At 43.0% G+C, this 15,583-nt stretch overlaps 1 protein-coding gene across 1 annotated transcript in view; it reads right to left on the bottom strand.

Moving 5' to 3' along the window:
- The window catches only part of C2CD4C (C2 calcium dependent domain containing 4C), a 104,311-nt gene that overhangs the window by 22,407 nt on the left and 66,321 nt on the right, over positions 1-15,583 (bottom strand). Inside the window, exon 2 of the mRNA XM_069648085.1 lies at positions 2,245-2,279. The gene's annotated coding sequence lies outside the window, so the exon portion shown is untranslated. The remainder of the gene's footprint in view (positions 1-2,244; positions 2,280-15,583) is intronic.

The raw sequence follows: 15,583 nt of genomic DNA, 5'->3' as shown, positions 1-15,583 counted from the left end.
TGTTTCTACTGGTTGCACATTGCACTTTTGTTTGAGTAACCTTAACACTGTTTTACATTTTTGTTAATTGTATTTTTATAATACATATATATTAAAGGGCCTGTGGTGGTGGCCCTCTAGTTATGGTTAAGTTGCTCAACCCATAGGAAGAGCAGAATTTGGGTGGCAAATAACTGTGGCGCTGCTTGACAAATCCTCACCAAACTTTGCAAAAACGGTATATGGCCACCTTCAAATTATTTGTTTTGGGTGGTTTTATCAAGGGTGGCAAAGTTGTAGGGGGTGGTCCCAAAACTTTTGAAATCATACATTGGAAAACATTTTTGCTCCTGCCTTCAGCCTAAACCACTGGAAGGATTTGCAACAAATGTGTGCAAGGAGTGGCGACCTGGTCCCGAAAAGTGTGCTTTGGCACATTTGGTGTAAATCTGTCCAGTAGCTTTTTTAAAAAAATGGACAATAAACAACAGCAAAAATGTGTGATATCACTTCCTCAAGAGAGAGAACACATTTGATTGAATGGGGGCACATCAAATGTTGAAATGATCATCTAAAAACCATTCCTTGGCGATGGAACACTAACATGTTGAAATACCAGTTTAAATGAGAGTCATTGCGATGATTGTATGAAACCAGGTAACCATGTGTGATATGAGCACCAATATAGAGTGCTTGCAATTAATATATTGCTAATCTATCTTAAGTGAGGCACCATGATGTATATGTTGTTCAAAATGCATGTAGCTATACTTGAATGAAAGGGGAAATATAAAGATTGAAATGAGGATTCAAAAGCCGCAATATGTATATGGAACACAAACATGTTGGAATACTTGATTGAAATGTTTAGAGAACATTTTAGATGATTGTATGACATCAAGTAACCATGTGTGACATTAGCACTAATACAGAGTGCTTACATGTATCTATTGATATTATATTCTAAGTGAGTTACCACAATGTACAGTTTGTTTTAATAGCATGTAGCTAATAATTAGGATTCAAACATCCTCAGTAGTTAAATTAAGCTAATGATATACAACTAATAGGACTCTCTTTTATAAGTGGTAATATGATATGAATATATTAAGAATTGGCCAAATTGATATGACCACAGGGATGAAAGCCATACTTGCACCTCATTCTAAGCAATGGGGAATGCCCAGCTGCATGTTTAATCACTTTGCCTATCAGATAAGTCAAATCATTGTTGGAAATAAAATGATGTATGGATGAGGGCAGAAGAGAAGAATACTAATATACCGCTCAAGAATACTTAAAATAATGTTAACATGCTTGATATCTCACTTTTGTTCTTATATGTAAAATGAATACAATCCAGGAATGGTACTGAGCTAATCAACCAAATGAATTGATCAAGATATAAATCCCCCACACATCAAAAATTTAAAAAGTAAATAATGCATAGACACAGTTTTTTTTTACCTCTGATGTCATGCCGTGCTAAACGCGTGACCTCATCACGCGCATTCTATATAAAGAAAAAACAAAATGGCGGCATTCCAGGGAACACCATAAACGTGAATGGAATGATTAATGACAAATGAAATGTCATGCAACCGGATGAATAGCCTACATGGGGGCCTAATATTAAAACTTTCAAGGGAAATTCAAGCACTAAAATGGTCCTAGTAAGTAACATGGACTTGACATAACACACTGACAAAGACCTAATTAAGGGTAAAGATTGCAATTGACAAATATAATGTAAATACTAATGAAGAGAGTATTATCTTACATTAGAAATACTTGTAACAGGAGATCTATTATTACGAAACTCACAGATGTTTAACAATAGCTGTCCAGGAGTATGCTGAAGAACAGCTAATAGAATATTTATTAATTTTACTTACAGAGAATAATCATCCAATACAGATTGAAGAATATAACAGGATTTTGCCTAAGATAGAACAGGACCGGCAGGATCTACTGCTACTTAATATATGTGTGTGTGGATTAAGAGCAAACACACAGGTAACGAAAAAACCAAAAAAGTCATAATGAACATTTGGGATGCCACATTATGTAATGGGATTACTGCTATACATAAATATTATCTTTAGATAAATACTGGAAAAATACTGCTTAAGAGGTAATAGACCTGAATGAACTACATAATCTGGATTTACCAAAGCAAAGGGGAACATGGTTCCAGGGTAAGTTGTAATAACTAGGTAAATGAATATATGTGATATAACAAATGATTAGAATCCCAATACTCACCCTTCTCCTATGTTTTTGTCTCCCTGTGGATTACTCTACAATAAAAACAAATAACAGAACAGATGAAAATGTCTGCTTAAGTCAATATGAGTTATTAAAAAGTAGAAAACAAAAGAATATCAGCATAACTGAACAAACAAAAGACTGGTTCTTGTGTAAACAAAATGAATGTGTACAAAATAATGCACACAAATATTCAGAAAGCAACCATGTATAAATGAATTCACATGAGTGTATAGCAAACTTTATGGATTTGAATTGAAATGTGAAGTGGATTGATATTGGATAAAAAGGTTGATTGAGATTTGAAGAAAAAGTTGACATGAAAATGGGATTGGCATTTGAAAATAGTGAATGTAAATTTAATTTCATTATTTGAAGAATAATTGAGTAAACTCAACGAGTTTTCTATGCCTTGAGAAAGCCCCTGGGTGGGCGAAACATTTTGCACGTGCCCGATTTGGTTAATGTTCGCATAAAGAGTAAAGGCATAATTAGTGGTATATAACATTTTAACTTTTATTTATGATTATTAAAAATTGAATCAAGACTTAGTGCAATGTTACTGTAACATAATATGTTATACTCATTTTAGACCCAACATCGAATAACGTTCCATTAACAAAGTATTTTCACTGAATTTCATACATTTATATTGGTGCAACTTTACCATAAAATCCCTTTAACAAAGATTTTTCAGTGAATTTCATAGGTTTTTATTAGTGAAAATGTTTCATGTTGATACATCACTATATAAGTTATTGATAACAAATGTGAAAGAATTATAAACCTACTTAAACATATTTTCTGCAGCGCATACTGATGTGTGTCGTTATCAGCAGTGCATGGTGGGGATGCAAGTTATGGTTGAATTGCCTAGGGCATGAGGCTCAAACATGACCCCGACCCCACCAAACCACCCTTGTTATCCACTGCACCTACCCTACATCCTAGTTCAGTGTCCACTATACCCTCATAATGTGACTAATGGCCAGTGTTCGTGGCATGCAACTATGGCAAGCGTCCACAATCCATGGGGCCTGGGCTTCAGCCATGATGCATGCCTCAATAAGCAAATCAGAGTGGATATGTGTCCTTGCTGAGGGTCAGGCCCACAGCCCAGGGACTAAAGTTATATCACTATTTTTTGTAGTTACATTTTGACACGTAGGAAAAAGTAAAACACAAAATTGCAAAATTGTTGAGAGGCAAATGATTGTGTCATTCATTATGTCGGCCCCTCTCAATGCTATAGAAATGGCATGAGCACATCACTTATAGTGAAAGGCTCCTCACCACCGCACTATCCCAGTGAAAGCCGTTACTCACTGAGCCAAACTTATCAACTCTTTCCTGCATGAGTCAAAGAAGAAATAAACTTGCAAGCTATGGAAGATATGAATATGCTGTAACTGAAAAGATGACAGAAGCAAGTGACGTCACCACCAGAAGTGACACACATAATTGCATTTTGGACATAAAGCACATACATATCCACCATGAACACACATGAACAATAGGTCAAACTGCACTTAGACAAGAAGAATGTGCTTGCATCCAATAGGCTAGAAAATATGTGCTTCACATGTACAATGAAACATAAGACGCATAAGAACATATATAGAGCTTGCTAAATGCAGAAATGCAGTAGGAAAGAATGGCCATGTTGAACAAAATGGATGGTGCAACCACGTTCGAGAGAATGAGAGACATCAGAAAGCGTTGAAGCTGCAAGAGGACCTACATTGCTGAGTTAGCAGAAACTGCAGACCTGTACTGCCTAGACAACAATCATGTACCCCAAGCCAATGTTATCGTGAACAAGGACGGTTTGGATCGGCACCCAAGAAAACAGACGATAACAGTTCACAGGCATGAAGCACGAGGCACGTTTCTCTTAGAATAAGCAAAAGAAACAAATAATAGTAGAAGGTCAGGTTCCCAGTAACTATGGTTTAATAATGAGAAGACATAAACTCTTACAAGTCTCTAGAGGCAAGGAAGAATATGACATGAGGAATTAAGAAGAGCTAAAATCTTAGTAAATGCTGGGACAAATAATTCAAACTGTGATCCTCACACACGTGATCCATAGCTGGAGAGCATGGACTATTCATTAGCTTCGAGGACAGACAGGCTGAGGCCTTCGTTCCCACCAAATTCTCAAGACAAATATACAAAATGATGTCCTGTCCTGGCTCGTGGTCTAGAGAATAGGAGAAAAGTATCCGAATTGTGAAAAGTAGCGCAGTAGTGCTGTTCTCACCAGCCTCTATTGTTCCTCATGTGCTCACAACTGTCAAAATTGCCATGGCTGAGAAAGACGCTGTTGACCAATCCTGACTCACCAATTACGTTACCCCACACAATGCTCTATTGACTAGTAGTACTGCACTATGACATGTTTTCACCTGTAACCTTTTTGTAGGTTGTCTCAAGCAGAGCCATCAGATATATAGTAGCCAATGAACTTACTGCCCCCTATGGAACATATATGTAATTGATTCCCTTAACCAATCTAGTTGTCTTGTAGGTTTTTTACTTTGAAATATCAATTGTGATGTCACTCTCACATTTAAGCCATGGTCATGAGTGAAGTCTGGCGAGAGCGCAGAACATTTCTTGATATCCACTACTGTCCCTGTTTTATGTGGTTTTGTAAATAAAACAGGTTTTGTCAAATACTTCAGACTCTTGTTTTTTAGGGGTGTGGTGGTGTGGGATTTCCCTGGCCTGTCCTTCTTGCATACCCAGGGGCGTGTGCCCCATCTCTCTAAAAGCAAGCTTTCAGGTACTTGCTGACGCTCCTTGCTCAAGTTTGCTACAATCCCGTCCAGCTATTGGGGCAGTAGCTGCAAGCAGAATTTGATTTCCCATTCAAACCTAGGGCTTCAGTCTTGCTGCATGTGCCGACAAGCAAATCCGAGTAATTATGTGTCCTTGTCGAGGGCCAGGTCCAGTGCCCAGGCACCAAAGTTATATCACAATTTTGTGGACTTACATTTTGACACTTGGGGGGGGGGGACAGTACAGATTTGCAAAAGCATGCTTTCAGGACCTTGCTGATGCTCATCTTGCATGTTTGCTGCAATCCTGTCCAGCAGTTCGGGCTGTATCCGTGAACAGAATTTATTTTCCCATTCAAACCCATGGCTTCGGCCATGCCGCATGCCCCAACAAGCAAATCAGAGTAGACGTGTGTCCTTTCCGAGGGCCAGGCCAACAGCTCAAGTACCAAAGTTACATCTCTATTTTTTGAACTTGCATTTTGACCCAAAATGCAGGACAGATTTGCAAAACCATGATTTCAGGTCCTTGCTGATGCTCCTCGTGCATGTTTGCTGCAATCCCATCCAGCCCTTCAGGCTGTAGCCGCAAACACACTTTTTTACCTATTCAAACCTATCCCGATTTTGAAAACTTTGCCGCATGGCTGGGCCCTAGTGGCCATGCCTACTTTAACACCATTGCTGGTCTCTGGTGGCCATGGACAGTGACCAGATTGTCTGGGTCATGGCCATCTGGCCACTGGCCATGGCCACAGGCTATACCTGTCACCAAGGGTATATCACTATTTTTGTACCTACATTATTACACTTTTCAAAAAATAAAACACAGACATATTTGCAAAAGCATACTTTCGGGTCCTTGCCAATCCTCCTCAGACACATTTGCTGCAAATCCGTCCATGTTTTATTTTTTGAAAAGTGTCGACATGTACATATAACAAATAGTCATATAACTTAGCCCTCATTTTTCAAAATCCATTCAAACTTTGCACAAACATTTATGGTAGGGTCTATAATCCGTCAAACAGCACCAAAGGTATCAGCTATCTAAAAATGTTGGGGTCCCTACCCTCTAATGGTGCCCCCTCTTGACATAATCCCACCAAACTTTGCAAAAACATTCAAAGCTGGGTCTAAAATATGTTTGCAAACATGTATGCAGACTTGTCAAACGGCACTAAATGTGTAAACCGTTCAAACATTTTGGGACCGCCCCCTCTAATTTTCTCCTCTCTTGGCGAAATGGCATCAAACTTTGCAGAAGCATTTGATGTTAGGTCAAAAATGATATTGCAAGATTTCATGCAGTTTCATTGAATGGCACCATAATGCAGAAATATGCCTGGATGTCCTCGAACTTTTTTCAAGTTCACAAACATTGCTGCAAGGTACCCGAACATCTGAAAACATGTTTGCAGTCTACGGAGAAGAAAATAAAAAGATTTTCGACTTTTTCTGTATGTTTCCCATCCCATCTTAACCACCCATCACCTACTCGGAGATTGCTTTATTAGTTAGACAAGTGTAAGGTTGTGTTTTTTAAAATACTTTTACTGCTTTGTCCGCGGGCTATAGGCACAGTTTGCGAATACAACCTGCCGTTCATTTCAACAGTTTTGACACACCTCATGTTTTTAAGCCGGAATGTACGGCCGGAATGTACAATATCAGATATCAGCGAACATTACGCGGCTCTTTGATTAGTCCAGCGGTGTCCGCGGACAGTGAATCAGGCAGTGAGTCCACGGACAGGTCGCAGTTATCGCTTATTTCTTTCGACCTTCTTTTTGACCACTTAGTTAAAAACTACTGGATGGATTTACACCAAGCCGCCTCTCCCCACGCAATTTGGTGCAAATCCATCCTGTGGTTTAGGCTGTAGGCGTTAGCCAACATATGTGTTCAATGTATGTCTATGCAGATTTCAAAGGTTTTGGGATGCCCCCAAAACTTTGACCACCCCCACTTGACGATACCACATCAAACTTTTCAAAATCATTCGGAGGTGGCCATATACATTTTCTGCAAAGTATGGTGAGGATCCCTCGAACTGTTCAAAGTTATAAGCAGCCTAGGAACTGCTCTTCCTATGGGTTTGAGCGACTTAACCATAACTACAGGGCCGCTACCAGAGGGTCTATAATATCTGTGGTAAATCAACATAGACTGCACAGGGAATCTACACATGGGAATATACACATGAGAATCTACATATTATTGGTCCCAAGGGAAGTTAGTATTGATCTGTTGAGCTGTGCCCGTCAAACAAGTGGGCTTTCTAATGGACCATATACTATATTTACCAAAACCTACAGTCTATATACAGGTTATCACACCTCGGGGATGTTTACATTACACAAAAGGCAAAGTGCATTACGGAAAATAAATCAGAAAAAAGGTGTGTAGTGCATGAAGACCTACATTCAGGGCTCAAGTCGTGGGTACACGCGGGTGTCCCCCCAATTTGTTCAGAGTGCACCTTGATATATTAATTTCTGATGATGCCACATTCAGTTGTGTACGTTATTGAGTCCCCATACTTTTTTTTAGGACTTGACCCTTGCATACATTACTGAAAACACATTTTAGCACACAGTATCCCTCAAACCACTGTCGCGGGTACTCTAACCTCTTTTACTAATCAACGAGAGCCCACTCTCTGAATTTACCACCCCACTGAAAGCACTGGATGAGAGAGACGTATCCATTGTTGCACAGAAACAGCAGGCGGTAAGTTTGGACACCTAGAACTCTTTCATGCATGAAGTTCTAGGAGGACTGCATAAACTCCATGTCACTGGGACACCCATGCTCCAGTGCATTTAACAAAGTGCTCTCTGGGAGTTGTAGGAGTCGTTAATTACAATTGACCAAGAGGGTCTTGGGCACTTGATGCTAATGATTTGTGGAAGGAAACCCCAGGACTACGAAGGTAGCTTTTCAGTGGCATAGAGGCATACGTCCACAGTATGCATTTCTTTGCATGTCTGTTCAGGCTTCTATCATGTGTGAGTTGCTGTCGAGGAAAGTGTGTGGGGGTGGCGCGTGGTAAGGAGGGTGCATGGACTCTCTTACACCGGTGGACATGTTGGCATAGGAATGTTCCTCTGTGGATCTCTTAGGCCGGGCAGATTTTTTTGAAGAGGGCGAACCTAAAACACAATTAGGCAGAATATTTACCAACCTGCTTTTAAAATGTTAATGCCTAGATAGATTACCAAACTTGACTCATATGAACAAAGCATGTATGTGACCAAGGTTTCAGTAACCCTTTTAAATAAGGCTGCAGCCCTTGCCGTATTAGCATTACTTTGAGGGCTACATAGGTGCCCACTGATCTTTTAAGCCTGTAGGTTGTCTCTATGCCAGCTTACTCTTTGTGCCCACTGTCTCTTTGTGAGAATGGCATCTCTGTGCCCTGCCTTTAAGCCCCATGTCTCTTTATTTAAAACAAAACGGAACACCCAGAATTAATGTGCTGTGGTCAGAATCGTGTTCCTACTATTTGGGATGGCATAGATATGATTCTCCAATCATCCAGGAAAATTGTAACAAAGATGTATGATATATGAACTTCATTAAAAAAAAAAGATGCTTTCATTAGTATGAGTTAATAACAGCTTTAATTGGTGATAACATATCAAAAAAGTGATGTACACTATACAACGCACAATTTCATACTACAAGCTCCCACAAAAGTGATATCAAACACATTGGACAAGTTTCAATAGAATTCCCGTGATTATAAGCGCCATAAAACCTAGCAATTGCAAATTCTGTACATTTTGTATATGTCATTACCAATTCAAACTGTTCTTAAGTGATTTTAATGAGAGTATATGTTTTAATGAGGTTCAAATATCATAAATCTTTGTTGCAATTTCCCCGGATTGTTGGAGATTCATTTTTTGTAACACAAGTTTCTTTTTCCATGTCTCTTTATAACTCCCCCTCGCTATACATGCAGCCAATTGATTCCCATGTATTTGTATGCCACGCCTGTATGCACCCAGTGACTGCCATCTGTTTCTACTTGGCATCCGGGCAGTCAGTGATCCCCGTCTCTCTGTGCCTCAGTCACCCGTCCACTCACCCAGGCTGCTCCTGCACCCAGCACGGGGTGCTGGTGGGTGTCTAAGCTGCTGCACTCCCATTTGCTTCTGCTGTTAAGTTGTCTTACTATGGAGGGATGGGTGGGTCAAAGAAGCAAAGACGATGGAGGAGAGAGTGGGGAGATCTTGAGGGAAGGAAGGCAGAATGGTGAGTGCTCTTCCTGCACAGCTGGCAGGTATGCACACCCCATGTTTTGGCCCTTGTGGGTGAGTCTGCAATGTTGTTGCATTGGTCAGGCGAAGGTTACACCGCATGGGTAAGCACAGAGGCAACATGGTCTCTACCCCACTTGTTTTCAGTCACCATCCTCTGAACTGGCTCACCCCCAATGTTTCTTGCCTTACACCAATCAGCAGTGGGCATGCACCAAGATCGAAGGGTGTGAGGTCAGTGCTGTAGATCCTGGGCAGTGTAGGTAGGGGATGTTGCCTCCCACAGTTTGTTGGTGGTACACAGCAATACCTATGAAACAAGGTAACACACTCAATCATTGATAAAAATGATGCTCTAGTCAAGGGCCCTAACTCGTGGAAGATGGTGAACGTTTTCTTTGCTATCACTGCATGGAGCCCCACCCGGGTCTCCACAGAAGATACGTCTTCAGAGACCTAAGTTCATCAGCAAGAGCTAAGAGACACAATCACTTAAAACAGAATCAGGATAAGATGGCAAGTGCAACACGAGTCTGGGTGATTTAAAATGTCAAGAAAGACAAACAGAGACTCGTTCACGGAGTCTTTCACGGAGGAGGCTGAGAGGTAATTGTAGAGAACTATATAAATATTTATTTAAGAAGGAATAATCATCAAGTAGGGAAAACCAATGTATAGTAAAATAACCCATATTTGTTGAAGAGATAATAAACTTGAAATGCTAGTTAGATAATCGGAAACAGAGCTGAACCAAAAATGCAGTTAAGCGGTAGAGCGTCACACACGTGGGTTAGTTGGAAGCTAATTGGTCCAAGGCTGATAACTCGCAAGTAAGAGAGTGAGTTATGTAATTTCCAAAAACGCTCTCTCTGGAGCAATTGGCCTTTAGCAGGCACGGATTCATGGGGAGGGCGCATTACAATTAAAATCTGAAAGGATGCAATATTACTTTAGATACTGGCTTCTGGGACCCACCAACCCTTGGTGTCCATCCACCCACCTTTGGAAGTATGGACACGATGGAGCGCTGGCAGGATCTGGACAGTGTTGGACGGGATGCAGATGGAGATGGATGGAGATCGAGACGTGCTTTTCCTGGGTACATTTTTGAAGTGCAGCAGGGATTCAGGATTTGATGTGGGTTGTACAGGAAACCATGGCAACGGTGGCACTCAGTGAAGACATAGGGCATGATTTACAAAAAAATGTTCAATGGGACTTTCCCATGTCAAAACATGTTCGTAAATCAGCCACATGTCCTCTCACCTTCAGGTGGGCCTTTTTAAGTCAGCTATTTGCATGGTGTAGATGTGATCTGCATAAGGAACCATATACTATTACTGTGCAAGAAGCGTGGATACATGGGAGATTATGGTCACGAAAGACATCTGGGACAAACCTATTTTACAGCCACAGTTGTATGTGCGGGTTAGGTTTGTGCTCAATATCAAGAGCCAGCAAAGGGGAGGGGGCGCTGTTGCACACACTGCTGAATGCAGCATTGAGCGTGAGCTCTGAGGCCAAATGCGAGCACCGAGGGCACGCTGAGGACTGGGACCGAAAACTTGCATAAAATAACCCGGTTTTTGACAAAATCAAGCATGAAGACCATGAAGGTGCTGGCTACTCATATGCGAAAAATCGCAAGAATTAAACTGATGGTTCCGGAGATACATCGAGTGATCTGCGCGGCCCCTAGCAGCCTGCTGGGTGAGCCATGATCCATCCGCGAGCACCATCCATTGCAGTAAACACAGATGCCGGAGAAGCATGCAGGTGCCTATCTTGCCACCAACATCCAGTCCGGACAGAGCGGTATGGAGACCAAAAATCAGACGACTGTGTCCTGTACAGCGAGGTATGACACCCCTCTGCTCCCGAGTACTTGGTGCCAGCTTTGGACGGAGGAACTGGAGGAACCACCTGAGGAAGCCTTCGCCAGCCGAGTTGGAACCGAACATCCCCCGTCCCCGACCAACCTAGCGGACACCTCCACAGGGTCCCGCGAGGCATGAGGAATCTGTACCGGCAACACAAGCAGACAACTGAGAAGAGCTGCAACCACGGCAGGAGAGGGACACATTAAGCCATGCAGCGGGGGAAGGCTCACTCACACACGTGTGGCCAGGTGGGCCGGACTGCCATTGTGAGCTCCAAAGCCTACACGGTCACCTCACTGTATTGTTGTCAAGAGGAGACGGTGGGCACCCAAAAGGATAACGACTTGCACACTTTACAGTAAGCCTAAACAGAGAACAGGAAGGCCGCGTGAACGTATGCTATTGGTCGAGTGAGACTCACTGCCGCAACCTGCATGTTCACTGCACCGGAACCACAGAGGGGGTCAGTGAGAATATACGAGGTTATAACTGGTTAGGATGCCAACCTCACACTAGAAAGGATGAACTTCTTGGCATATCGGGGGCCAGGGAGGGAGTAATAATATCAGAACAAAGTGAGTGTAACAGAACTAAACCACCCCCTGCCTCTATGGTACAGTCACTGTAACGTACATCACGGCCCAGGCCGTGGATGGTTCATGACCTACAGCAGCGCAGGGGAGCATGCAATCATTGGCATGTGACCACAAGCAACCAAAGAGACACAAGATAATCGTTACCCTAGGCCCATATCAAGTTGAGCACCCTGGACCACCGTTGTGGAGAGATAACTACAAGAACTATACGGACACCAACTTACCCTATGATCAGCCACACCACGCACTGAAACAGCGCCACACAACGTGCTGCGAACTGAACAATCACAATAGCCATTAGTTATGCTTTTGGGGCAGACAACAGGCTGTCTACAAGTAACAGAGGCACAAGCTTGACGCCGCAAAGCAAGAGGAACGGGGTCGAAGAGACACAAACTGAGGCCCATGGCAAAGCAAAAGTGACTAAAACCACGAATACCACGGCAGGCCCCAGCTCCACTGGGAAAAGAAGGGCTACACCCACAGAAGCGGCCTCGTGGTCCCCACTATCACGCGAAGCAGCACCTGAAAAAAGGGAATAACCCCCAGAAGTAGAGTACAATGCCCAAAGGGGCATCAGCAAAGAAAAGAGGAACGATAGACAGATTCACGACCCTGACCACTAAGGCGAACACCATGAGTAACAGCGGCTCAGACCACGCTATACCTTCCTCGTCACCAACATCTTCAACCACTATGGACCCACAAGCGGTTTTCACGTCAATACAGTAAGACTTTGCCGCCATGAACGATAAGCTTGATGGTATTAATATCAATGTCACATCGATCAGGAATCAGCTCGAGAAGGCCACCAACTGTATTACCGAAGCAGAAACAAGGATCGGCACAACAGAGGACGCGCTCGAGACATTGCAAAACACTGTGACCGATATGGCCAAAGATCTGGTAATGGTGAAACTGAAATGTGAATACCTGAAGGTGAGATCGTACCGCAACAACGTGTGCATAGTAGGGGTACCAGATTATGCACTCAAGGACCCGATGGAGCAGGCCGTTGAAAGACTGCTCAAGGAATTGCTCGGGGATCCTGGATGGTCGGCAATGTTTGTCGTTGAGCGTGCGCACAGATTGCTTGCCCCACGTCCAAAACCAGGTACCTACCCGAGACCAATCATAGCGAGACTCATGAATTACAGGGAAAGAGACCTGGTGCTGCGAGCCGCAAGAGACAAACAGGAATTGAAAATGGGCTCCAACGTGATGCGAGTGTTCCCAGACTACACCCTGGCAGTCCAACAAGAAAGATGGTCATTCATGGGGGTTGAAAAGATGCTCAGAGAACTCATGATACCCTATGCAATGCTGTATCAGGCCAGGCCACGCATGCAGTACAATAGCAAGACACATTTTTTTACATTTCCGTAGGAGGCAGCTCCCTATGTGGAGGTAAACACACCGCTGCCCGATAAGCAGAAGTCCGGAGGCAATGACAGCACTGTGAATCGTTCCCCGAAGCACGTGCCGGACATGTGCGAATATCCAGACCCTTGCAGTCACTCGGTACTATGTTCACAAAGCTATGTTTGACGCTATACCTGGAAGATACTAACTCCCAAGAGGAGTAACCAGCACACCACTAATCGCCTTATTTCAATATGTGTGCTGGTAACGTGATTAAGATTGAAAACCGTAAAGATAAAAAGATGAGGCCCCCGGTCCTCGGCTGCCACTAAAGCGGTCTCCAAATGCGAGTGCATGAGTTTGTTAATTGGGTGAGAGGGGAGGATGGAGGGGGGAATGGAGGGAAATGCATAGTTGAAGTTCGGGGAACTATGACGGTGGTGGAGCGGGGATAGTGTGATGTTTGGGGTGTTAAAGTTAAAAATATGCATAGCCAGACAGCTAATTGTTACACTAAAGTAACCATAAGCCATTGGGCATAACAGAATGGAAAGAAGGAAATGTATTATATGGCTAACAAGAACCCAACAGAGATTAAATTATTGAGCTGGAATATTAGGGGTCTTGGAATGCCTGTGAAAGCGAGGAAAGTGAGGGCGTATGTCAATAGATTAGCGGCACAGATAATATACCTCCAAGAGACGCATTTGCTGGGACACCATGCCGATAGATTTGAGCTGGGATGGGGGAACCACCGCTTTTATATGTCATACTCGACCAGAGCCGGGGGGGTTAAGATATTGGTACACAAGACATTACCATTCACACATTTCCTAATAGAGAGTGACCCCAATGGCAGATACTTGGTAGTGCATGGCAAATTGCCTGATAAAGAAGTCCTACTCATAAATATTTACAGCCCCAGTATCGATGACCCCTTTTACTACACTGCAGTCTTTCAGAAATGCACTAAATACCCAACGGCCCACATCATCTGCGGAGGGGATTTCAACACAATACTTAATACGGACATAGATCGCACGACGAACACCTCTAGACCACTGACCAATGCAGCCCGGGTAATACACACACATATAACTGACCTTGAACTGAAGGATGTTTGGCGGTCACTACATGGGTAACAACATGCATATGCCTTCTACTCATCCGTTCATGATATGCACTCTAGGATAGACATATGGTTGATATCACAGAGGGTCTTGGGCTGGGTGGCAGAGGCAACAATACTACCCAGAACGTTATCGGACCACTCTCCGGTACTACTATCACTAGCCAACCACAGAGTCACCCCATAGAGACCCCCAAGGCGCTTCAAAGCAGCTGCACTATCAGAACCGTTATACAAAACTAGCTTGACATAACATATCGCAGAATACTTTGAAAATAACGACGGCTCGGTTACAAGTCAGGCAGTCCTATGGCAAGAATTCAAAGGCCTACGTTAGGGGCACTGCCATGTCCACTGAAATTGGAGTACTCAAGGACATATGGAGGGAACTGGGAAGACGTGAGGAAGAGATGGCCAAGCTTCAAGAGCAATATGCGACCGATCCACCGGCCAAGGATAAGTTAGCTATTAAGGAGCAGCTAGAGGAATTCGGGGCGGCGGCAGATCAGGAAAAGCACTACTTTGATAGGCCAGCGGCCGCAAAGAGATATGGTGAACAAGAAAGACCCAGTAAATTGCTAGTGCAGATGGTGCAGGGAGAAAGTGGGAGCACGAATATCCCATGCATAACCCGAAAAGATGAAGTTGTGGTTACAGACCAGAAAAAAATTGGTGGAGTCTTCTTTGACTTCTCTGCTGACCTGTACTCCCCCCAAAGCTCCCCCACAGAGGTGGAAATAGATAACTACCTGGCTAGGATGGTACAATATCCTTTAATCGCGGACGCTTTTTCACAGGGTTTTTTACTGTGCATTTTTTATTGAAAAAAAAATCAAATGTTTTCCAGGGGGAGGGGTTAAAACATTATATATATATGGGATGTGGGTTTTTGGTAATAGATATAAACTGAAAGGGAATGGAGGGTTGGGGGGGCCCAAAAATAAATGTAAAAAAAAATTAGATGAGTTTAAAAAAAATTAGATGGGTTTAAAGAAAAAACATCCCGCAATGAAATGACATGGAACCGCTAGGATATCCACCACTTTTCTATCTGCCAAAACCAGAAATGCTGTAGATAGCCCACTGACAATCATGAGATACTGGATGCCATAAAGGCCCTACTATGCAGGAAGGCCCCAGGCTCAGATGGGCCAGGGGAAGAATTCTATAAGGAGTTTGCTGAGTTATTAGCACCCCGCCTTAACAACGTCTGGACCAAGGCACTTGAAAAAGGCAAACTACCTGACACAACCCACAAAGTGGTCATAACACTACTGCTCAAACCAGGGAAACGGCCCAAGGAATGTGGATCCTATCA

This window comes from Ambystoma mexicanum, chromosome 1p (genome assembly GCF_040938575.1).
Source record: "Ambystoma mexicanum isolate Mex_15411 chromosome 1p, UKY_AmexF1_1, whole genome shotgun sequence".
NCBI lineage: Eukaryota > Metazoa > Chordata > Amphibia > Caudata > Ambystomatidae > Ambystoma > Ambystoma mexicanum.
The sequence above is the reverse complement of the archived record's forward strand: the minus strand, read 5'-3'. Positions and strand labels throughout refer to the sequence as shown.